Raw genomic sequence first — 23,915 nt, 5'->3', positions numbered from 1 at the left:
GGTGTTATAACATTTTGGTTCTCACTTGGCAGTCATAAATAACTTGACCCATAAATTCACCTCCAAGAAAAAAAAAGTAAGCTTGTACTGAGTTGAGAGTTAAAAAGAGGCCAGTAGAGCCACTAATATTCACCCGCCCCACCGTGGTGGCTCAATTGAAGGCTCCTTAATGCTGATTCTAAGAACGCGGGTTAGATTACGCCTGCGACAACTGCTTTTCGACGGAGATTTAAATCAAGGCGCCCGTGTACTGTGCAATGTCAGTGGACGTTAAAGAACTCCAGCTGGACGAAATTCGGGCCCCTTCGCTGCGGCGTCCGTCATAGCCTGATACCCTATAAACCTAAGAATTTCAAACGGCATTTATATGTCACTACATTGCTGTTTTGGTTGAGAAAAATGAAACCGCCGCTATGTTTGTATGCGTGGTTATATAAGTAAGGTAAATATATAAATCCGCTTGTTTTATTAGTGAACGACCGAGTTTAGTTCGTAGAATTGCATACTCTGGTTCATTTCATGTGTGTGAAAACTAGGAGGTGAAAACAGACAAATGGAAGCAATGTAAACACCCACAAAGCCACATTGCCTTCAACTCCGCTACGGTGCGTCTGTACAGCTCGGAACAGTACGTGCGCTACGTAAATGTTGGATTTGCCGGCAAGCAAGGTAGAATTTATTATAAACAATAGTTATCGCCCCCCCCCCCTCGTCCTTGTTTACAAAAAAAAAAAGAAAAAAAAATCTGTGAGCATCTTTTCATTGTATGATCCCAGGCAGCATTGGCCGACTGCCGACCAATGGCCATTCACTGGTTTCAGGTCGGCAGCCGACCTACATGGCCAAGGGTGCTCGGCAGGTTGATGGCCCACAGTCGGCCACGTACTAGGTTGGGTACAAGCCGGCCAGCGTCCTTGGCCCAAGCACGAATGCTCAACTGAATGCCAACCTGGTCGGCCAAACGTGCTTGGCAACATTCCGGCCCACAGTTGGCCAGATATAAGTTGGGCAGAAGCCGGCCATCGTCCTCGGCCCAAGCACGTAGGCCTGACTTAACGCCACCTGGCCGGCCAAACGTGCTTGGCCGATTACGGGCCCACAGTCGGGCACACACCAGGTTGGCAGAAGCCGACCAGCATTGAAGGCCCAAGTCTGTATTCCATAAAAAAGTGGTAACTGTAAAGCTGGCCTTGAAGGCCTGCCAGACATTGCCAAATTCACTCTTAAGATGGTTAACTTCATGCATATTTATGCAATAAGAGCAGAACTGCACCACTAAAATATTATATAAAACAATAGTTATGTTCCAGCTAAATTGATCAGAGGCCTCAAAGGTAGCAGCAAGCACTCAATAGCACCAAGCAATTATGAGGCCCAAAAAACAAATTTAACATATTAAGAGACAAATTTTTTATCTTTGGATCAGCAGAAACCAGCGGGATAGCACATGGATTGCAGTTCTCTGAAAGCTCTTCTGCGGATTTGCAACATGAATACAGCAAGAGTACATGCATCATTGTTTACTATGGCACCTGAGGCCAATGATGGGAATATTAAATTACGATCCCTATCTTGGCGGATTACTGTTAAAAAATATATGGCTGATAATGAAGATTGGAACAGCACAATGTATCGAAAAGCCGTGATGCTGATGTTGGTACACTGTTGCAAATATGCTATAATGAGAAGACAAATATGCCAAAGAAGTTCAAATCATGCAACCAATTTTATTTTTTCGTGCTCTTCACCCACTTGCCAACTCAGCTGGCTCCCAAGAAACAGCCTTTATATACCCATGCTGACTTGCAGGCTTCAGTCAGTTGATGCAGTGAATGGCGAGCTTGGAAAAACCGGGCAACGAACTCTGCAGAAAGAATCAAATTTCAACATTAGTCTTATCACGCTTCACCCTAAACAACTTTCCATAGCTCTCCAAGGCTACTCAGGAAGGGAATGAGACCCACACCCCATTCACTGCATGAGGACAAAGAATATCTCCTTGCCTTTTCTGCGTTTCTTGACTGCAGCATAATATTATACCCCTTTTAAGCGCACGAGTATAGGGAGTGCCATTTCGAAAGTGCACTTTCGTACAGGCAAACAATGCAAGTGGAGTGCACTCCATTAGGAGTGCAGTCATGGAATGCACTAACAGCTGACCAGGTATGTAGCCTCACTGAGTGTTAAGGTACAAATTGTAATAAACAAAAAAGGAGGCAGCCTTTAAGCAAACATCTACTGACCTGTGGCTCATTCCACTTGTGGACCCTCGCCCACGTAAATGCACTTTGCCACTCATTTATTCACTACCTTAATTTGTGCCACTATTATCTCACTACAAATCTAGCATACTATGTCATAAGCTACTATGTCATCTGAAAGATCACCCAATAAATAAAAAGCTCTGCTAAACCAAGCCGCATAAATGTGCCTGCATGGCCTAGGAGTAATGTTCCTAACTAAATGGAAGGGTCTTGGAGGTTTTGATTCCTCTCGCCCTCCCATCTGAAATGAGAAGCCACAGTTGGCAGCTCTTGCCAAACCGTCCATGTCACGTGGTAGCCTGAGATCATACAACCCTACAACCAATTAGTGTTTGGACATATCAGCTGCCTGCTATCATATCCCAGAGACGTGCCTGTGATTTCTTGCTCAGAATGCCGATGCCAGATTTTCTGGAGAATAGTACCTTTATTGCTATTATGTTAAAACATACAACCCTGCTTTAATTTAACAAAATTAAGAAATTTGTTATACCAAAGAGCGAAACATCAAACAAAAAACAATAATGCATACAACTATGTTGCAAGGCACGCTAACGCTGCAGCATTGCTATTTTCAATGTTTCCTATTTGTGAGCCAATTGCTGGGGTGAACACATGATGACCAATCCACTTCCAATCACCATGAAGTCATTTCATTCTGGCCTACTGCACAATGCCATTCTTGACAGGCTAAGAATTTGTCTTGGATGGTGTCGACTTATACCTTAATACAAAATGTTCAGCTTTGTTGTTGTTAAATAAGTTTTTACTTCTACGACATTGATCAGTTTTTAGGAACTGCTCTTTCTTGTATGCTTCTTCAGACATTCGATTCGTTTTACATTGATATCTTATTTTACAAGTGCATTCACTACTGCATAGCATAAAGTGTCACTCAAGGTGCCAAAGCACACACCCCATAAGTTCAGTTAAAAATGCCATGACATAATCATCCAACATATTGCAGTTTTGGATTTGAGCAGATAATAATGCACCTTATTTTATTTTCAAGTCTGGGCTCCATAGAGGCATCCTTTTTCCTGAAATATGCAATTGAAATTGAGACTTAACTTCCTCCTACTGACAGCAACCAGCATGTTCAAATTCTCTGGTGACATCATAAACAGTTTAGCCGCCGCATCATCTGCAGTGCCAGCCCCAATAAAATGCCTATACAGAGCACAATGTTTGCACTTGCTTACAAGCCATCATGACTGTTAATGACATTACTCAACGTATTCATCAATAGAGCACTGTAACCCTTGCATGATCCATTTCCTGCTTCACATGTACCTTCAGCAAAACTAATGTCATCATCCAATGCGAGCACTGCCTGAACATGCCACTATGGTGGGTCCCTGTGCCAGCATCAGAAAAGCATGGCAAAATTTTTTTCCTTACGAAGCCCTTAGATAAAGGTATGTAAAAAATGAATATAGTCAACGACCTAAAATTCAAACTCAACTTTTAGAAATACTTGATTGTTCGGACTTTCTCATGGCAGTACCCATGCTCCAGAGTATATGAGCTCCTGAAATTTTAGACGCATGATTGATTCTTTGCTTTTTCAGATTTCATTTGCATTCACCGCGGCACCATTGCCAATAGCCAAGCCTCTATATAACATGTTTTGTAGAACATCAATAAATTCAGACTTACAGGGGGTTGAAAATGTGATTGCATAAAGCAAATTTTAAGCCAGAAATATGGGCTCACCGCTGCAAATACACCTGCAGCATTTTGGAGATGCTTCACGGCACGGCATAGGACTATGAGGTGAAGCACCTTCAAAAAAGTGGCAGTTCAGCGAACTCATACTGGCAGGTTTGCTTTCGCATCTGGACGTTGTCTAAGCCAACATGTTCGCATGCGAGGTGCCGATATGGCAGCACAGCCATCAAACACCAATTTGCCGCTCACTGTCTGTTGCGTGGAGAGACCATTAAGCATCAGACTGGGCTTCTACTTACCACTTCTTCCACCACAGTGGCAATCGGAAGTTTGTGTAAAGTAACTTTTTTCTGCAAAATTTGAGTTTTCTGACTACCCCAATTTTTGGGCATTTTTGCAGTTCCTAGAGTTCAGAAAAATTGGTCATCGACTGTACTTCTTGATGATTGCAGACTGCACTGAGTGATAACTGCAATATCAGTGTGTTTTGACTGTGATCTGCAGTACAAGCAAGTTTTTAATCACAACCGTATAGCAGGTGCTGCTGGTGCAGTGCCGACTCATTCAGGTTCTTGTATATGAGCTCTGCTGCTGAGGTATCATTGAAATTCATTGTCTTTTTTTTTTTTTTGCTGTTATAAGACACTGAGATAGAAAGGAAGGCTGTTTCGTAAGTAAATCCTTTACTATACCACTGATCAATTAGCAAGTGCCTTTGGCTGTGGCTTCAATGGGAAGCAATCTAGGTCTACCAATGATCACACCAACTGCAGGGGGAATGCCTCTCCCATATTCCTCTATTTAATCTGGCCCTGTGCTAGCTACACACAACTTGACCCCACAAACTTTTTAATCTCATCCATCCACCTAACTTTGTCGCCCCCTGCGAAGTATGCCTCCTCTTGGAGTCTGCTCAGTTACTCTTGGCATGGCATGGAAATTGGCATGGGATGGGCATTGCATGCCCATCCCATGCCAATTTCTGCTCACTTGTAACTAGAACATGTACTGTCTGGCCCACACTGCCCACTTCCTATCTCAACGTTACGCCTATAATCTTCCTTTCCACAGTCCACTATGTTGTACTCAATTTAGGTTGAATCTTTTTCGTTAGCCTTCATGTTTCTGTTTCATAGGTGAATGCCGGTAACAAATGGCTGCCACAAACTTTCTTTTGAGGGATGTTGGTACATGCCCATCCCATGCCAATTTCTGCTCACTTGTAACTAGAACATGTGCTGTCTGGCCCACACTGCCCACTTCCTATCTCAACGTTATGCCTATAATCTTCCTTTCCACAGTCCACTATGTTGTACTCAATTTAGGTTGAATCTTTTTCGTTAGCCTTCATGTTTCTGTTTCATAGGTGAATGCCGGTAACAAATGGCTGCCACAAACTTTCTTTTGAGGGATGTTGGTATACAGCCATTGTTACGATTTGCCTCTTATGTGCGACAGCCGACGCAGCGTAACATCAGTCAAAGCAGCAAGCATTTCGCCCATTGCAGCACCGTGCAAACAACCGCCCAACGCTGACGTGATCCGGCGTGTCGAATTTACACGTGCCGTAATTTGTGTGCAATCCGTAATTTGTGTGCGTGAGTGTGTGCAAACGCTGGCCAAGCCTGATGCTCAAGTGAGAGAGCGTCGCCCTCTCCTGTTAAAGGCCCACTGTCCACCCTCCGGTCGAAAATATTTTCTTCCGCGGTGACTGTGAGACTTCACCCCTAGAACGCAAGGCCGCAAAATGTTTTTGAAAAGATTAACTGATAACGCAGTTACAGCCACCGCAATCACCCGATTCTGTCATGCTTCTCTCCTTCCGTTCCCTCGCAAAGGTTTTTCGCTCTCCTGCCTGAGGTCGTCTAGCCTCCGCAAGACAAATTCCCCTTCCTCCTCCGCGTTTGGCGGGGGGTGGGGCATGGCACTCCGCGGGCGCGGGCAAAAAAAAAAGACCGCCGAGGCAGCACGCGCCGCTGGATTCAGTCTGGCCGTGGCGAGGGAAAAGCGCGCAGCGAGCGGTAGACACCCATCCTTCTCCCGTCAGTCAGCAAGACGGACCAATTGACGTCGTTCGCGGTACATACGTCATTATCGTGGCCCGTCGGGCCACCGCAGTAAACGGGGAAGCTGGCTTCCCAAAGGAGAGCATGAGAGAGCTTTGAATTGTATTTGCGATGCTTTGCAGCGCGCGTGTGACTGTAGCATTTTGCACAGACTATCTCCGGTACCTGATCGAAAGACTGGGCGCCTTTGCCTGGACAGTGGCTCTTTAAGAGGAGGTGGAGATTTCTGTCACACCACCGAGACTGAGTCAGCAGGGCTTGCTCGGACATGACTTCTCCCTTTCCCTCTGAACTGACGAGTGTATAAAAAGCAGCGGCTGATTCCGCTGCGAGAGACTACAGAGAGACTTCAGCGACATCGCAGAGACGACGTCAGACACCTGTATCGGAAGCATGTCAGTTTTCTCTCCGGGCCTGCTTCTCTGCCCGTTCCTATGTGATGTTGTATTAAACATTGCTTTGTTAGTCGACGCCTCGTCGTTGACGGCACCACTGAGGCCTTCTGCCGAGTCACGGAGCAGCTAGGCCAACGCTACCGATGGGGCCTCGACCCACATATAATACTATTCATTATCTGAGAGCACTTGTCAAATACACTCATTTCCAATCTGATTCTTCCAGTTATTTAAAAAAATTCCCTTTTGTTGTCCAGATCTATATGCAGCCACAACTTGTCAACAGTGCTTGGCATTGTTCACTTTAAAAGGTGTTCACTGCCACTTCCAAGACCTTCACAATAACGGCCTGGGGGGCGAGTTGGTGCATGATGGAATTGAACGGCGGCGCAACACGGAAACGGACACAGACAAGAAGGAGACACCACATGCGCACACTACCAACTATTTATTAAACGGAAAGGTGGCATACTTATACGTCCATCTCAGGCATCAGACTCATCGCCACAGTCCGCTCCAAACCCAACACGTGAACGCCGAGCAGCACCAACAGGAAATCAGACAAGATATTTCTAACCTCAGTTGAAAAACTATCAAAAACAAAAACAAAAAAAAACTTTTCATTTTTTTTTTAAACGGAAGGCAGGCTATATCTCATAGCAAATGCAGTGTGGACCGAAAACAGCAGAGTAAGACATGAGAAGCGACCAGCCCGAACCCTAACAAATAAAAAATAAAACGATAAAACAATCGTAGCAAAAGCAGAGTCAAAACAGTTAAGCAAAAGCAGTCAGAACCCTAAGCCAACAACAAAAGACGATCGTAGCAAAAGCAGACTCAAAACAAAAGAAGCAAAAGCAGTAAAAAAAAAAAGCTAGGCCAACAACAACAAAAGACGATCATAGCAAAAGCCGAGTCAAACAAAGGAAGCAAAAGCAGTCAAAAACCTCAACTAACACCAACATTCGTAGCTCAAGGAGAGTCAAAGAAATGAAGCAAAGCAGTCAAACACAATCGTATACCAAAGGCATAGTCAAAAAAAGGGGGAGCAAAAACAGTCAGGAACCTAAAAGCAACTAAAAACGATCGTAGCAAAAGCAGAGTCAAAACAAAAGAAACTACAGCGGTCAAACCTAAAACAACAGCAACAAAATGCACTGGTAGCAAATGCAGAATCAAACGAGCGACGAAATTAACAACCCGCCTAACTAAACATCACAAGGCCATTAAAAATTCCGGGCTTAAAATCGCACAGTGCATGCCGTCAAAAAATTATCAAGGAATGAAACTTCATTTCTACGGAGGGATACAGACGAGTCGCTAACACAAATGCTACCCTTCTTTTTGATCATAAAGGCTTCAAGAATTTCCCGTGCCACCTGATCACGACTCCTGCCCAGAATCCTTATACCATTAAGCATTGGCTCAAAGTTGCATTCTTTGCAATGGGTAGACAAATTTAACCCGCCTCCGTTTTCTAACGATTTCTCATGCTCCCGTGCTCTGCCGTTAATACAGCGACCCGTCTGGCCTATATAGACCCCTCCACATGTCAGTGGGATTTCGTAGACCACTCCGGCAGCACAGGAACAGTAATGCTTGCCGTGCCTCTTTTCGCAAACGGCTTTCTTCTTCTGCCCGATTTTCGAGCACAATCCGCGCAGCTTTTTGGGCGCGGAGAAAACGACAGGTACGTCGTACCAGCCGGTGACCTTCTTCAGGTTATGTGCCACTTGGTGAATATAGGGGACCACTTGTGGTTGCCTTGATCCCGGCTTAGCATGGGATTTCTTCTTCTTCCCTTTCATTTTTTGTAGGAGCGTCTCCGCTACGCTACGCTCTATTCCCCCCATGCCAAAACGAAACTGCTTCCGTACAAATCAGCACACTCTAAGACTGTAAAAAGGGCGATCGCTTCGCTTTGCCTAGAGTCCGCATTACTTAAGTCTTGTGCTCACATGGCTGAGGCTAGTTTCAACAATCAGATTAAAGACTTCGAATGGCTGGTTTCCTGTGTTCTGTTGTTTGCAGCATAGCGGAGACCCTCCTACAAAAAATGAAAGGGAAGAAGAAGAAATCCCATGCTAAGCCGGGATCAAGGCGACCACAAGTGGTCCCCTATATTCACCGAGTGGCACATAACCTGAAGAAGGTCGCCGGCCGGTACGACGTACCTGTCGTTTTCTCCGCGCCCAAAAAAGCTGAGCGGATTGTGCTCGAAAATCGGGCAGAAGAAGAAAAATTCCCGTTCTTGATAGTTTATCTACTGAGGTTAGAAATATCTTGTCCGATATCCTGTTGGTGCTGCTCGGCGTTCACGTGTTGGGTTTGGAGCGGACTGTGGCGATGAGTCTGATGCCTGAGATGGAAGTATAAATATGCCACCTTTCTGTTTAATAAATAGTTGGTAGTGTGCGCATGTGGTGTCCCCTTCTTGTCTGTGTCCGTTTCCGTGTTGCGCCGCTGTTCAATTCCAAGACCTGCATACCTGAGATGAAGACTTACATGCAATGACTTGCAAAAGAAGTTTCATTGCTTGGAACGTGGAATAAATAGGTCAGCCTCAAAACAGTGAAGAAAAAAACCAAAAAGGAAAAAAAAAAGAAAAACTAATTCAAGCACATAAATAACCAACTAAAAGATGAAACAGCATTATCACTTCCCTGTAGCTAGAAATTGTAATTATTTTGCTCACAATCCTAAGGAAGGGCTGCTGACGCATGCAGTCTTTTGGCCAGGCGATTTGTGTAGCTTCAATAATCTCCCTTGTTAGCTTATCTCCATGACTGCTTAACACTTACATTTGATGGAAGTATAGCTGGCAAGCTTTACTTTCAGTCACTATTGTGGATGCTGAGATGTTTTTCAAAAGTGTGCAGTGTGCCTTGAAAAGCACTTAAAGTTTACACTGTATTCACTTAATTGTAAGCACCCCTCCCTTTTTTTTTTTATGATCGCAATGCCATAAGTGAGGGGTGCTTAGATTTGGAAAGTATACCCACTTCCTTATTTTCACACCATTATCTAGACGAGATGTGCATGAGAAATTACATTTTATTTGGCAAGCGTGATTCATCATCATCATCAGCAGCAGCCTGACTATACCCACTGCAGGGCAAAGGCATCTCCCATATGTTTCCAATTAACCCAGTTCTGTGCTAGCTGCATCCACTTGACCCCTGCGAACTTCTTGATCTCATCCGCCCACCTAACTTTCTGCCGCGCCCTACTACGCTTTCCTTCCCTTAGAATCCAGTTTGTTACTCTATGCGACCATCGGTTATCCTCTCCGCACTACGTCCTGCCCATGTCCATTTCTTCTTCTTAATTTCCACTAGAATGTTGGTAACTTGAGTTATTTCTCTGACCCACTCTGCACGCTTCCTATCTCTTAATGTTACCCCTACCATTTTTCGTTCCATAACCCTCTGGGTTGTCCTCAACTTAAGTAGAACTCTCCTGGTTAGCCTCCACGTTTCAGCCCCATAGGTGAGTACAGGTAAGATGCAACTGTTGTATACTTTCCTCTTTAGCGATACCGGTAAGCTGCTAGTCACAATCTGTGAACGCTTGCCAAATGCGCTCCATCCCAATCTTATTCTTCTTGTTATTTCCTTTTCATAGTCCGGATCTGCGGTTACTACCTGTCCTAAGTAGACATATTCGCCTACTACTTCCAGTACTTCGCTACCTAATGTAAACTGCTGTTCCTTCCAGAGGCTGTTCAACATTACCTTAGTCTTCTGCATATTGATTTTCAAGCCTACCTTTCTACTTTTCCTGTCTAGGTCATCAATCATTACTTGCAGTTCATCCCCCAAGTTGCTTAGCAAGGCAATGTCATCAGCAAATCGCAGATTACTGAGGTATTCTCCATCTATCCTTATCCCTAACTGCTCCCATTCCAAGTCTCTGAATGCTGTGAATAGTACTGGGGAGATTTGTGAGCTCCTTTCCTAACACCTTGCTTTATGGGAATTTTGTTACTTTCTTTATACAGAACTATGGTTGCTGTGCAGCCACTATATATATCTTCCAGCACTTTCACGTACGGCTCGTCTACCCCCTGATTTCGCAATTCCTGCATCACCGCCGATGTTCCAGCTGAGTCAAATGCTTTTTCGTAATCAATGAATGCTATGCATAAAGGCTGATTATATTCCGAGCATTTTTCTTTCACCTGATTGATGGTATGAATATGATCGATAGTAGAGTACCATTTCCGAAACCCTGCTTGATCCTTTGCTTGATTGCAGTCTAAGGTTGCCCTGATTCTATTAGCGATTACCTTAGTAAATGCCTTATACGTAACAGACAGTAAGCTGATTGGTCTGCAATTTTTAAGGTCCTTAGAGTCCACTTTCTTATGAATGAGGATGTTTACATTCTTCCATGGTTCCGGTACCGTCGATGACACCAGGCACTGCGTATACAGGGTGGCCAGTTTTTCTAGCACGATATCCCCCCCCGTCCTCCAGCAAATCTGTAGTTATCTCATCTTCTCCAGCTGATTTCCCCCTTTTCATAGTTTCTCGTTTCATGTTCGTAAGAAGAATAAGTGCAGCGGTGGCGTAGCGGTAGAACATCCGCCTCGCATGCAAGAGGACCGGGGTTCAAATCCCGGTGCCGCGCAATTCTCCACCGGATGAAAAAAAAAAAAAAAAACGCGTCGATGGAATTGCATAAACAGGTTTGAGGTGCGACCTGATGCCGGTGAACACCTCCGGCAACGCGCTCCCTCACCAGAACAGGAGTTGGCCACCCTGGTGCAGTAATTGGCCGCACCCTCCTATGATAAGCTCCATAAAACCCCGGCCCTCAGTCACCAGCGGCTGCGGAACAACTGACCACAGCGGCGGTCAGACCTGTGACGCAGCAGGGGGTGCTAAGAAAGCCTGGCTCCGCTGGACAGGCCGGCATTGGAAACTGATCCTGGAACCCTAGCTAGTGAAGCTAGTTTAGCGGTGCTGTTAGAGGAACTAGATGGTATGAAAAGGGATGTCATAGGGCTTAGTGAGGTTAGGAGGCCGAATGAGGCATATACTGTACTAAAGGACGGGCATGTACTGTGTTATCGAGGCTTACCAGAGAGGCGACAACTAGGAGTAGGTTTCCTTCTCAATAAGTATATAGCGGGTAATATAGATGAATTCTATAGTATTAATGAGAGGGCTGCAGGCATCGTAATTGGGCTTAATAAGCGGTATAAACTGAAGGTTGTACAGGCCTATGCACCTATAATGTAGTTATGATGACCAGGCAGTTGAAAGCTTCTATGAAGATGTAGAATCGGCAATGCGAAAAGTAAAGACGCAGTATACTGTACTAATGGGCGATTTCAATGCCAAGGTAGGGAAAAAACAGGCAGGAGACAAGGCAGTAGGTGGCTATGGCATTGGTTCTAGGAATAGCAGGGGGGAGTTACTAGTTGAGTTTGCAGAGCGCAATAACTTACGAATCATGAATACCTTCTTCAGCAAACGAAAGAACCGAAAATGGACATGGAAAAGTCCTAACGGAGAGACTAAAAATGAAATCGGGAAAGTGCGATGCAGTGACCACAGGATGGTGAGGTCCCGAATTAGCCTAAATCTGAAAAAGGAACGCAACAGATTAGTAAAAAAGAAACCCATAAACGAATTAGCGGTGAGGGGAAGGGCAGAAGATTTTAGGATCTCGCTACAGAATAGGTTTTCAGCTCTAACTGAGGATGGCGACATTACCCTAGAGGCAAGGAACAATAACTTCAGAGATATCATCACTAATACGGTAGAAGTAGGCGGTAGGATAGTTAGAGAGGATACCGGCAAGCTGTCTAAGGAGACGAAAGATTTGATTAAGAAACGCCTGAGTATGAAAGCTTCCAATCCAAAAGACCAGATCTAATTGGCCGAGATATCAAAGCTAATCAATAAGCGCAAGGTGGCCGATATAAAAAAGTATAACATGGAGAAAATTGAGCATGCTATAAGGAACGGGGGAAGCCTTGAAGCAGTAAAGAAGAAATTGGGCATATGCAAAAACCAGATGTATGCGATAAGGGACAAGGCGGGCAACGTCATCACGAATATGGACAAGATAGTCAAAGTAGCCGAGGAGTGCTATACAAATCTCCACAGCAGCCAAAGTAGTCAGGACCGTAATGAGATTGGCGGTAGGGAAAAACAGTCAGACGTCCCACCAGTGACGAAGGACGAGGTCAAGAAAGTACTAGAAACTATGAAAAGGGGGAAATCAACTGGAGAGGATCAGATAACTACAGATTTGCTGAAGGACGGGGGGGGGGGATATCGTGCTAGAAAAACTGGCCACCCTGTATACACAGTGCCTGGTGTCATCGACGGTACCGGAACCATGGAAGAATGCAAACATTATCCTCATTCACAAGAAAGGGGACTCTAAGGACCTTAAAAATTACAGACCAATCAGCTTACTGTCTGTTACGTATAAGGTATTTACTAAGGTAACCGCTAATAGAATCAGGACAACCTTAGACTGCAATCAAGCAAAGGATCAAGCAGGGTTTCGGAAAGGGTACTCTACTATCGATCATATCCATACCATCAATCAGGTGATAGAAAAATGCTCGGAATATAACCAGCCCTTATACATAGCATTCATTGATTACGAAAAAGCATTTGAGTCAGTTGAAACCTCGGCGGTGATGCAGGCATTGCGAAATCAGGGGGTAGACGAGCCATACGTGAGAGTGCTGGAAGATATATATAGTTGCTGCACAGCAACCATAGTTCTGCATAAAGAAAGTAACAAAATTCCCATAAAGAAAGGTGTTAGGCAAGGAGACACAATCTCCCCAGTACTATTCACAGCTTGCTTAGAGGAGGTATTCAGAGACTTGGAATGGGAGCAGTTAGGGATAAGGGTAGACGAAGAATACCTCAGTAATCTGCGATTTGCTGATGACATTGCCTTGCTAAGCAACTCGGGGGATGAACTGCAAATAATGATTGATGACCTAGACAGGAAAAGTAGAAAGGTAGGCTTGAAAATCAATATGCAGAAGACTAAGGTAATGTTCAACAGCCTCGGGAAGGAACAGCAGTTTACATTAGGTAGCGAAATACTGGAAGTAGTAGGCGAATATGTCTACTTAGGACAGGTAGTAACCGCAGATCCGGACCACGAAAAGGAAATAACAAGAAGAATACGATTGGGATGGAGCGCATTTGGCAAACACTCGCAGATTATGACTAGCAGCTTACCGGTATCGCTCAAGAGGAAAGTATACAACAGTTGCATCTTACCTGTACTCACCTATGGGGCTGAAACGTGGAGGCTAACCAAGAGAGTTCTACTTAAGCTGAGGACAACCCAGAGGGCTATGGAACGAAAAATGATATGGGTAACATTAAGAGATAGAAAGCGTGCAGAGTGGGTCAGAGAAATAACTCAAGTTACCGACATTCTAGTAGAAATTAAGAAGAAGAAATGGACATGGGCAGGACATGTAGTGCGAAGAGAGGATAACCGATGGTCGCTGAGGGTAACAAACTGGATTCCAAGGGAAGGAAAGCGTAGCAGAGGGCGGCAGAAAGTTAGGTGGGCGGATGAGATTAAGAAGTTCGCAGGAGTCAAGTGGATGCAGCTATCACAGAACCGGGTTAAGTGGAGAAATATGGGAGAGGCCTTCGCCCTGCAGTGGGTATAATCAGGCTGATGATGAAGATAGTTTCTAGTGCTTTCTTGACCTCGTCCTTTGTCACTGGTGGAACGTCTGACTGTTTTTCTCTACCGCCAATCTCATTACGGTCCTGACTACTTTGGCTACTGTAGAGATTTGTATAGCACTCCTCGGCTACTTTGACTATCTTGTCCATATTCGTGATGACGTTGCCCGCTTTGTCCCTTATCGCATACATCTGGTTTTTGCCTACGCCCAATTTCTTCTTTACCGCTTGAAGGCTTCCCCCGTTCTTTACAGCATGCTCAATTGTCTCCATGTTATACTTCCTTATATCGGCCACCTTGCGCTTACTGATTAGCTTTGATATCTCGGCCAATTCGATCCGGTCTGTTGGATTGGAAGCTTTCATACTCTGGCGTTTCTTAATCAAATCTTTCGTCTCCTTAGACAGCTTACCGGTATCCTCTCTAACTATTTTACTGCCTACTTCTACCACGCACTTAGTAATGTTCCTTGCTTCTAGGGTAATGTCGCCATCCTCAGTTAGAGGTGAATACCTATTCTGTAGTGAGATCCTGAACTCTTCTGCCCTCCCACTCACCGCTAATTCTTTTATGGGTTTCTTTCTTAGTAATCTGTTGCGTTCCTTCTTCAGATTTAGACTAATTCGGGACCTCACCATTCTGTGGTCACTGCATCGCACTTTCCCGATTACCTATACATCTTGCGGGAGTTGAACACATTATGAGGTCTATTTCATTTTTAGTCTCCCCATTAGGACTTTTCCATGTCCATTTCCGGTTCTTCCGTTTGCTGAAGAAGGTATTCATGATTCGTAAGTTATTGCGCTCTGCAAGCTCAACTAGTAACTCCCCCCTGCTATTCCTAGAACCAATGCCATAGTCACCTACTGCCTTGTCTCCTGCCTGCTTTTTCCCTACCTTGGCATTGAAGTCGCCCATTAGTACAGTATACTGCGTCTTTACTTTTTGCATTGCCGATTCTACATCTTCATAGAAGCTTTCAACTGCCTGGTCATCATAACTACATTATAGGTGCATAGGCCTGTACAACCTTCAGTTTATACCGCTTATTAAGCCCAATTACGATGCCTGCAGCCCTCTCATTAATACTATAGAATTCATCTATATTACCCGCTATATACTTATTGAGAAGGAAACCTACTCCTAGTTGTCGCCTCTCTGGTAAGCCTCGATAACACAGTACATGCCCGTCCTTTAGTACAGTATATGCCTCATTCGGCCTCCTAACCTCACTAAGCCCTATGACATCCCTTTTCATACCATCTAGTTCCTCTAACAGCACCGCTAAACTAGCTTCACTAGCTAGGGTTCCAGGATCAGTTTCCAATGGCGGCCTGTCCAGCGGAGCCAGGCTTTCTTAGCACCCCCTGCTGCGTCACAGGTCTGACCGTCGCCGTGGTCAGTTGTTCCGCAGCCGTTGGTGACTGAGGGCCGGGGTTTTGTGGAGCTTATCATGAGAGGTTGCGGCCAATTACTGCACCAGGGTGGCCAACTCCTGTTCTGGTGAGGGGAGTGTGTTGCCGAAGGTGTTCACCGGCATCAGGTCGCACCCCAAACCTGTTTATGCAATTCCATCGACAAGTTTTTTTTTTTTTTTTCATCCGGTGGAGAATTGCGCGGCACCGGGATTTGAACCCCGGTCCTCTTGCATGCAAGGCGGATGTTCTACCGCTACGCCACCGCTGCGTGCAAACGTGAATAAGTTCGCTTAATGATGAAGCTGTGGCTGCCCTCTCAAACTTATTCTGGATTCCGCCATGGCCAACAAATTGTTGCCACAGAACTGAGCAACATGTTCCCGCAATGCCTGCGAAACATACTGAGCGCCACCGAATGGCCGCAGGTTCAAAATGCATGTGACATCACGCTGGCCAACTATGGCGTTCTGCGACAACAGCTGTCATTTAGTGTCAGAATGAAGCTACGCAAGAAGCTGAAAATCGTGTCATAGACTCTGTTCCCTCTCGAGACTTCGATGATTCCAGCTCAACAACTCAGAGAGCAAGTGCACTGGCAGCTTTGTCTATGCGCTGTTCCTTGCCAAAAAGACGGTGTTTAGGTTTGAATGCAAACTTTTCTTTATTTTTTAGAGTTAGAATTGCAAAAATACAGCATCTGTGCCATTCAAAGGCACAGATATCGTATGTTCAGATACTATAAACTAACCAGAGAAGTTACTGAAACTGTGCAAACCTGATCAAAATACTGGCAACCTGTCCTTAGAATTATCAGCAAAAATTGGGATTGTTAGCCAAGTGATGATGCTGTTTCATCTTCTTTTGGTTAGCTGTTTATGTGCATGAATCAGTGCGATTAATTTCTGTTTTTGTTGTCTGGAGCCTGACCTATTCATTCTATGTTCCAAACAATAAAACTTCAGTTGCAAGTCAGCACCCATCTGTATGTACCTTCCCTTTGTCCTCTTTGTCTAAGCCCACCTGTTCTTGAAATGGCATACCAAATTGCCCAACCATCAGTTCCAAAGTGCCTGCCATATGCAGTGAGATACAGCAAACATGTACACCAGCGCTAAAATAAGTTCAGAAGCATGTTTTTTACGTGAGATTAAGGAAACATGCTGGACAGTCATGTGTGTGCATTGCGAATGTTTGTCAGCTATGACATGAGAGGGGTTGGGCTTTTTCATTCCCAATTTCAAGCTTGACAAATCCTTTGAGGGTCTGAAGGTCCTGCTTTTTCAATAAAATTTTATGTAACAGTTTAACAGTGTTTTGGTGATAACATTAGAACTGCTACGCTCATCTCAATGCTAGACTGTCCCCCATGGTAAACTGCACACTAACATTCTGCCAAATTCGAAGAACATGCTACCAATGCAGAAGCCCAAGGCAAAAGATGAAAACAGACTTTATCAGTGCGGAATGTTTGCATGCTGCCATGGTTTGCACTGGTGATGGTGACATCACAAGATTAACGAATACAAGAAAAACCTATGCCTAACTAAAACAAATTCTTGATGCAAAAAGTGGGGGATCAGCTCATATGAGTAGATCTGGTATTAAGTTACTGCAAACAGAGAAACGATCCAAGATTTCGACAGCTTTACATCACTAACATCTATAAAATAAAAGAAAATAAACTTTGTATTTGTCAGTGAAAGCCTGAATTTCCAAGGAGACTTTTGCTAAGTTTCTCCTTAGGACACAAAAAAGAAACTGAATTGGCTGGTTTGCCTAGCTCAACTCTTTCCGGTGCATCACCATGGAAAGATATACAGCCAAGTATATTTCCAATAACTATTTGTGCAAGATGCATTCATGAAATTTGAGGTCAGAATGATGAACTCTGCCAACCCTAAGCTGCACTGACCCTTTTCAGACAGAATGGATGGAATTCAAGTGAGCTGCTTGTTTCTCTCCAAGTTTTAGTTCAATGCCTTATGACAAAACATTCAGACATATGACATGGCCACTGAAGCAATGAAGTTGACAGCCATGGATAACCTACAGTAGAAATTAGAAAAAGGGGGCACAACACTGACACCAACACAACAGATTTGAGGCAGGCAACTAACCTGTGTGAGAAGGGATATTGCAGGTTGCATTCATAGCATTTTCATGACCCAGGCGATCCCAAGGCAGTGATGGCTTGTGTAGGTGACGCAGGATTCAGGTGCTGCTTCAAAGTGGTAGTAGCCAGGCCGGAATAAGGTATGAAGCCAGATTCAGTGAATGCACTGCTACTTCAGCCTTCTTGTTGAAAGCCACACGTAGCTGGAAAGCTATGCTGCCGAGATGATGAGCAGCAACAGGATAGAAGGGTCAAAAGCAGTTCCAGCGAAGCAAAGATTCAGAGTAGAAGAGCCTGCATTGAAAAAGGTGGTTTCAAGCAGTATTTATGCCATAAAACAAGATTCATAAACAAGCTGCTATTTAGTAAAATTGTAGTAATAATATCGTTTTTGAGCAGCTTCAGGGCAATAAAATAAGTTTTGAAGCATTTTTTTATGTACAAGAACAAGTTTCAAGAGTCAAACACCTTTAATAATTGCCATTTTTTTATTCCCCCCCCTCCCCCCCCCCCAAAAAAAAGAAACATATCCTTATGCATTTAACGCTCAATGCTTTGCTAACTACGCAAGCATCTTTCACCAGAAAATGCAAATGACGAAAACATGTACAATGCTTAAAATAATACAGCTAACCTGAGCAACAATTTGTAAAAGAGCATTAAATGGAATGCTTGCGTGCTTTATGACTGGCTTGGTTTGGCTTGTGGTGGTTTAACATCCCAAAGCGACTCAGGCTATGAGAGATGCTGTAGTGGAGGACTCCGGAAATTTCGACCACCTGGGGTTCTTTACCGTGCATTGACATCGCACAGCACATGGGCACCTTGCTTTTCGCCTCTATTGAAAAGCGGCCACCGAGGCCGGGATTCCTTCCCACATCATTGGGCACAGTAGTCGAGCGCTTTAGTCACTGCGCCACCCCAGCGGGCGGCACTTTTGGTGCACCAGCCCCATAACACTTAATGCTTTTGTCTAACAAAGGCTTGACACGCTTATAATTTATTGATAAGAGGCTCGATGGTAAAGTACCTGCTCATTTTCACAACAGAAATATTAGAAAAACTAGTGCAGTTCTCTGCAGCCGGACAAGCTTCCTAACGGCTCACAGTAGTTAATGGGATCTGCTTCGCTTGCTGTTCTCCCTTCTTTCTCCACCAATGATTAAAAAAACTGAAAGGGGGTCCTATATCAATGCACAGTGTTTTCTTTTGCAATCAACTGTGACTCGTTTTAAGTTTCAGTTCAGTTCAGGCGTTCAGTCGTGTCCGACTCTTCGTGACCCTATGGACCATGTCACGCCACGCTTTCCGGTCTCTTATTATCTTCCTAACATCACATAACTTCATCTGCAGTGCCTCGAGGATGCCATCTAACCATCGCGTTCGCTGCCTACCCCTTCTCCGGCAACCCTCAACCTTTCCCAACATCAAATCTTTCTCCAGCGACTCCTCTCTTCTCATCAGATGACCAAAGTAGCAGAGCTTTAACTTTAGAATTTAAGCCTCCAGTGAGCAGTCAGGGTTTATGGTCGACAATATCGACTGATTTCATCTTCTGGCAGTCCAAGGAACTCTCAAGAGTCTTCGCCAGCACCACAATTCAAACGCGTCAATTCTTCGGCGGTCAGCCTTTTTCACCGTCCAACTCTCGCATCCAAGTTTACTTCCAAACAAATGCTTAATATGCTCTATGCTTCTCTATTTTATGAAAAACTTTATTCTTATCAGCAATAATGCAATTGTGTTATATTTCCACCACCGGTGTGCTGCCATCATTCTGACTATGGCGGCACTTATAGCACAGATACTCAACTCACAGCGTGCCACTGGCCAGCTGCGCTTCTCACTTAATAGAATTGGATGACTGCATTTTTGTAGTCAATACTACTGCCCACTGCAGAACAAAAACATGCTCCACTAAATCTAATAGTATATTATTGTGGCAGCTGGTTTTTGGCAGTTTTGGAGCACGGTGGAGCAGGGAAAGCCGTTTGGAATAGTTGGAGCAAATAGAGCAGCAGTTCATCTCGACAAATTTGGAATGTGCAGGTCTATTTGCACCACAAAACAAGACGACTGTAAAAAGCCCCTTGAAGGATTTTGTGCCCAAGTGAGCATGCCTCCTAAAACATGTCACTGGTCAAATAAAAAAAGTCAAATAAAAAAATTACATGCTAACATGTATTTACTAACACACAAAATAAAGAGAATACTAGGAAGTTGAAATATAATATAGTCTTCAAAGCCATCGGAAGACTGCATCTGCACCTCGTGCACTCAAAGGAGCAACAAAACCTGTCTGTGGTATAAAACAGTCTTCCTGATTCACTAATGCAGTGATAAGTGCTCGGAATTTTTTCCTCAAGGCATTGAGAGCATGCTGTCTTCAAACTTTACACATTCGTCCATGCATTTGTCCCTGTCTACTCCGCCTCTGCAACACAAAGATCAGTGAAAGAATTAAAGGGCAAAGAGAATTGACTGAGGCTTAAAAAATGCACGTTTCCGGGAAACAAACATGTCAGAATTTTTTCAGTGGCCTCTATAGACAAAAATTTATCGTTTGTTTATTCTGTTGCTGCTTTTTTGCATAAGGTTGGAAATTAATTTTATCTAATATTTCAGCATATATGCCAAAAATCTTTCTTATTGGCACACTACACCTGCATTCATAAACATCAGTTTAATCTTTGCGCTCATTGTTTTCAGTCTTCTTATGCCCTTGTTGCTCTCACACTTTTGTCATCTAATTATGAACCGCCAAGTGGGCCATAATTCCAATTCCATAAGGCATGAGTACAGCATATCACTTGCTGATGAAACTCTTATTACTTTCAACAAGGAAAATAAGCAAGATATTGTGAAAATATCAATAAACAGGCACAAGAAGCATGCACGGCATATAAGTTTTGTCACAGAGTTTGCTGCGTCATGAGCGTGCATCATCAGTTGCCAACAGGCAGCATACCCGTGATGCCCCCTAGCATGACAGCAAGCTGCTTATCACTGTGATGTCATCACGGAGAGGATAAAAATAATGCACTGGGAGTAAAACCAGCTTTTTTGGCTTGTGTTACCGAGATCTTCACTCGAAAAACAACAGAGTTGAAATAATGTACTGACTTCTGAAATGAAAAAGAGGTAGCAGAAACTAAAGGATATGAAAAAGCATAACAGAGGTCCTAATGCTCCAAACAGTTTGGTACTACGTAAAGCTAAGGAAGAAACAATAAATATGATCTTGACCAACTTTTAAGGTGCAATGGCCACTTTAGCCCATTTCTCTAGCATTTTATTCCAGTTAAGAAGAGCACCAGACAGAGATAGCTCCCTAGTGACATTAGAGGATAGAATGCACCACCTGTATGCAAGGCTCATACCCTAGGCCACTGTGGCCAATTATCATTAAATAAATAAGCCAGTTATTCATACTTACCAAAGTAGAATATGTAGCTATTAAGCAAAACACTAGTTAGCTTCACAAAGAAAGCCTAGGCATGTTTGCCAAAATTGGTTCAATAATTTTCACTCCTTCAGAATGCAGTAATGGTGTGGTTGGTTGGTTTTGTTTGTGGGGTTTAACGTCCCAAAGCGACTCAGGCTATGAGAGACGCCGTAGTGACCACCTGGGAATCGTTGACGTGCACTGCCTTCGCACAGCACACAAGCACCTTGCTTTTCGCCTCCAACGAAAAGCGGCCGCCGAGGCTGGGACTCGATCCCGTGTCCTTGGGAACAGTAGTCGAGCACTGTAGCCACTACTCCACCCCAGCGGGGTAAAATGAATGCATTAATGATAAACAAAAGCAGAACACAGCGGTGCTTTTCTCATGTCGCTTGCACTACATAATGAATTAAGGGCAACTTGGTTAGTATATTATTGCTTGCAAGCTATATCCCACAACTGGCAGAAAAAAGTCAATGAATGGTTTTTCTTAACAAAGCAGCCCTGTGATTCATGAAACATGCTGTCCGGAGCAGCTTCAAATTAATGTCAACACCCAAGGACTCTCTTCACTTCAAGTCAAAATCACAGTACATAAGCAATCACACTGCTTTGCTATAATCATGACACAGACACAAAAGATAGCAGAGGCCCTTATTATTCACTGGGACAGTGCTAAAAACTAGTTATTTCTCTCTCAGTCAGCTGTTATAACTGCCATTAAATCGTAGTCATAATTTTTTAAGGAAAAAAGGCAAAACGCATGCACCACTCATTCAATACATTTAATCAAAGCAGTGTCACATAATGCAACTAAAGCCATGAGGACTTTTGGAACTTTATTTTTAAAATGCAACATATTAAAAAACTGCAATTGAAAACCCAGCACCCCAATTTGCCTGCAGTATGTCCATTCTAATAAGCAACTAATAGGAGTAGGTTTGGTAGGCAAATGCATGAGATAAAGCTGTTCGTGCAGCTGCAAGCGGTACTTTTAAAAGAAAAGGAAAAATAAAGCAACCAAAAACATTTCATGACACCAACTTACAGCGTAGCTTTCAATCCCATATGGAGGCCACAAAGTCCACACAGCAGGCTTCTACTTGAAGGCAGATGTATAACCTGCACATATCCCCTCATTGTAATTGCAGCTACTGACGACAACACTAAAAGAATCACCAAACACGGCGCAGTAGTGAATCTCTCATGTGTGCACAGAATAAGGACGCCAACGATTCTTCGAAACTATACGTGAAACATTACGATAAGAAAAGCACCGTGATCGAAAGGAAAGATTACACTCCAGGTAACCATAAACAATATCGGCATCATAAGAACAAATAATGTGGATATAAAATTACTTACGGTGGTAGCAGCAAACCAAGATAAACCGAGATGCGTTTTAACAGTTCGTGCGCTTCGCCTGGATCATACCTGCGACCTCGGGATCCGCAGCAGAGCGCCAAAGCAACTCAGCCACCGCGGCGGATGAATAGTGGTTTCAACCCCAGCGTCCGCAAAGTGCTGTTACTTCGAAAGCCAACCACAAATTTGACGCACAACCAAAGTGCACTTCCTTTAACTTGCGCCGTGGTGTGAACCGGCACCAGTGTACAGAATGAGGCACATATAGTGAGAAATAAATATTAAACTTCAAACTTGCAAGGTACAAAATAAAAAAAAGCAAAAGCAAAGCCCAGTCAAGCATTTGGAACACTAAAAATATGAACAGCGTATCGCAAGCGTGGTAGCATTTTTTTTTTTTTTTTCAAAAGGACACTCGTGAGCCAATCATCTGCGGATTGTAAAGGTATGAGCAGCATATCACAAGTGTGGTAGCGTTATTTTTGTCAAAACAGAGTCCTATGCTATCTCTGCGGCACATCTGCGCAAAAACTTGCCGCAACTTCCACCGACATCGGCGATGACATTTTTGTAGCAAGTAGCCAGAAAAAAAAAAAAAAAAAATGGCACAGCAGGTACGATACGCCACCGTTCCGGAAATACATGCTTGAGAATATGCAGAAGAACATTACTCACCTTAACATAGTACTTCCATTACAGGCGATGCCGTAGTCACATACAACGCTGCTCGCCTTCGATCACCGGCAACAAACCAGCCAGTGCAAGTTCAGTCACTGCCTTGTAAACTGCACGTCTACCCCGTAGTCGGGCAGAAAATCGTTCAGGCCTTCTTTCGAACCTTTCAAACGTGACACAGGGCACCAATCGTTTGCCAAAAGTGCGCACGCTGCGTTGTGGCACTTTGCGTCCAGTGCGGCCTGCTGACAGCATTACGCGAGTATACACATTTCTTCACTTACAAAACACAAGCCAAAAATTCCAAAACGCGCGCATAGTGCGTAAACACGAGCAGAAATGGGCGCGCGGTCACACGTCTCTAGGTGATACGTGCTTTACTAAGCATGCAGATGCAGAGTGTGCAATCACGTGACAGATGGGTGACGTCAGTGCCTCCTCCAGGAGGCACTGGTGACGTTCACACTGTCGTGTTTTTTTTTTTCTCTCTCTCTTTTTGTTTTTAAGAGAGAGAGGCGCGCTGTTTAAAGCCCCTCTGGCTAGGGTGGGTGGAGACGCGAGTCTCCTGGGGTGGTGCGTTTGTTAACAAGATTGAAATCCTAATTAGAAAAGGTGTCAAAATCATCCTGAGCCTCCCTCCGTACACATCCACCCAGAAAATTCTCGGCATGGGGATTTCAAACACACTAGACGAGTTCATTGACGCTGCCAGAGTAACAGAGCAGCAACGACTCCTACGCAGCCGATCGGGACTAAAAATATTACTGAAGCTGGGCTTCGAACCTTGAGCAAGGTTCAAACTGACTGAGGATAA

General features: G+C 44.1%; 1 long non-coding RNA gene across 1 annotated transcript; it reads right to left on the bottom strand.

Moving 5' to 3' along the window:
- Positions 1 to 1,707: 1,707 nt before the first annotated feature.
- Positions 1,708 to 23,482, bottom strand: LOC146202121 (uncharacterized). Its single transcript, XR_014703648.1, has 4 exons — positions 23,102 to 23,482; positions 22,110 to 22,183; positions 17,621 to 17,910; positions 1,708 to 1,864 (listed from the first exon to the last, which is right to left on the bottom strand). It is a non-coding gene; the product is annotated as an uncharacterized LOC146202121 (long non-coding RNA).
- Positions 23,483 to 23,915: the final 433 nt, after the last annotated feature.

This window comes from Amblyomma maculatum, chromosome 1, assembly GCF_055883805.1.
Source record: "Amblyomma maculatum isolate TAMU_Amacu chromosome 1, ASM5588380v1, whole genome shotgun sequence".
Lineage (NCBI taxonomy): Eukaryota > Metazoa > Arthropoda > Arachnida > Ixodida > Ixodidae > Amblyomma > Amblyomma maculatum.
Note: the sequence above shows the minus strand (reverse complement) of the source record. Positions and strands in the feature narration are given on the sequence as shown.